The 2,502-nt window shown below is 35.3% G+C and overlaps 1 protein-coding gene across 3 annotated transcripts in view; it reads left to right on the forward strand.

Moving 5' to 3' along the window:
- The window catches only part of Epha6 (EPH receptor A6), a 918,005-nt gene that overhangs the window by 786,796 nt on the left and 128,707 nt on the right, over window positions 1-2,502 (forward strand). The gene's annotated exons all lie outside the window — the stretch shown is intronic.

Here is a 2,502-nt window from a genome sequence, read left to right on the forward strand (position 1 = left end):
AGGCGGATCTCTGTGAGTTCGAGGCCAGCCTGGTCTACAAGAGCTAGTTCCAGGACAGGAACCAAAAGCTACAGAGAAACCCTGTCTCAAAAAATCAAAAAAAAAAAAAGTAATAGAAGCAAAATGAACAAAAAACACAGTATCATTAAAATAGGAGTGAATCTATAGAAATTGGTAAAAAAAAAAAAAAAAAAAGTAATAGAAGCAAAATGAACAAAAAACACAGTATCATTAAAATAGGAGTGAATCTATAGAAATTGGTAGGGTACCAGTAATCAGAAGGAAAGCAAGTGATATGCGTAAATCATAGGATGAGAATTTTCAACAAAATAGCTTGTATATGTACATGTGGATGTAAAGGCCATAATGAAGCTCACTTATAGTGAGAAGGGTGACACTTGTTGGTTCCAGACCACTTGGCTATCTTAGAGCTGAAATAATCACAATAATAAAAGCAACACAGAGACAGAAGAACCTCCCACATCACTCACTACTTTTTTACAGTTCATATTTGCTAATAAAAAGAGTCATACTTTTTAAATAGTAATTTTATTCTTTGTGGCATCCTCAAGATAGATTGGAAGCTACATTTCCACATGGCTTTGGATACCTGTTTGCTTTAATGTAAACAGGTATTTAGAGTAACAACATATTTTTCAGGAAATAGAATTTTCTGATTCACTGTAGTCATAAAATTTTAAGTGATAACAACAGAGATCCATTAACTATTAGCAATTATTAAAGCAATCCAGGAGGTGGTTGTGTACTTTTAACTGAGTCTCATGTAAACTCTGGGTTGAATCACTCCATTTTTACAAAGAAGGAAGCAAGGTCTTCTTTAATTCCTCAGGTTCATGAACTCCTCCTGCTGTTTAACACTTCTGGCTGACATTAACTATGATCTGGAGGAACTTTACTTTCTAAGAAAAAATTACCTTTTAAGTGTAACATAATCCTTTCCAGAAAAATAGAATTTATGTTTTCATTTCTCAACTTTTGAGATTGCTAATAGACGAGAGGTTGGTAGAACACATGATAGAAGATGCCGATTCCATCTAACAGTGGACCGTCTATGAAGATGGATTGGGAACAAAGAGGGCTAATAACACCAAGCATTTTCTTTGCTGGGTTATCTCTTGTACATTAATTAATTATACAGAAGAACCTACTTTAATGGACACACTTGCTGTGAGGAAGTTTCTTTTAAGATAAACTTCCTTTCTTTACACTGCACTTGACTTTGGAGATATAATCTGAGACATAGGGAGAAATAAAATGATATAAGGTCAAATTTGTACCATTGGTATGTAAGCTTATTCTTCTGAATAACCAATGGGACAGCATTGAGGAGGAGGCTGTCTCACTGGGAGAAATGTAGTGGGTCTCATCACCCTTGTATCTAAGCTAGTCTGTAATTTTTATCAAATATTCATGACAAACAGCTTGTACAGAAAAATTTAAATGTCCTTATATGTGTTTGTATTATATATGACAGTATACCCTTTATATATATATACATACATATGTATACATCCACTTTTAGTATCACTCATAAATTAATTTGGCCTGGTGTATAAAAATGACTTGAATCTTTTATGCTTCTCTGTAACTCTTTGAAGATAACAGTCTCCAGGCAATTAGTATGTTAATATGCATTATTTTTACCTGTATTTGCATCTGACATCGAGACAGCTATCTGCATTTGAATTTGTTGTGCTTGCATTTTGCACACAATACTGTTAGACTGCTTTCTTTACTCTTTTATACATTATGCATTGTTTTTTACTCTAGGTGAGTGGATAAGATGCTATGTGTTGATTGTTATGTAACATTACCCTGCCTAGCTTATTAGTCACATTGTGGTATTTAGCGTAATTCTTCTAGCCATGAGCCAAAATACCTTCTTTCCAGTCAATTGCTAGTACTTTAAATATTTGTCCAATATACTTGAAAAAAATCTAGTTATTTTTGTTTACTTGTGTTTTTCTATTTTGTCTGCAGCTTTCCTAAACCCATTTCTTGTTTAATATATCTTTGTTTTTCCTGAATGACTAGCCTGATTGCCATTGTCCACAGTATTTCTAGTTACCACATGAGTTTCTCCTAATCGCAGGTTTTGCTTCTCTTCTGCCTGCCTGTGCAGCCCCAGCAAAGCTTATAGCTATGGAAGGCCCATTGTGTATTCTCTGCAGCCGTTTCTCTCATATCATTTTACTTCAGTTTCTTCTTGTTTAAAAAGAAGAAAAGTCTTTGGCATCATTTTCTCTGGAGGTCGACTTGACTGGCTGCCCTCTGTCCATGTTTAGTTATTTATCGCCCCTAGTTAGCTTTTATTCCTCCTGTAAATGTCAGACAGGGTCTTGCATTGTGTTAGCAAGACAAGCAACTGTCAGCAGAATTGATGCATACCTTCAAAACATCCTGAACAATAATCCTATGGTTTAGCCGGGTGGTGGTGGCACATGCGGTTAATCTCAGCACTCAGGAGGCAGAGGCAGGTGA

This window comes from Microtus ochrogaster, chromosome 2 (genome assembly GCF_000317375.1).
Source record: "Microtus ochrogaster isolate Prairie Vole_2 chromosome 2, MicOch1.0, whole genome shotgun sequence".
Classification (NCBI taxonomy): Eukaryota; Metazoa; Chordata; class Mammalia; order Rodentia; family Cricetidae; genus Microtus; species Microtus ochrogaster.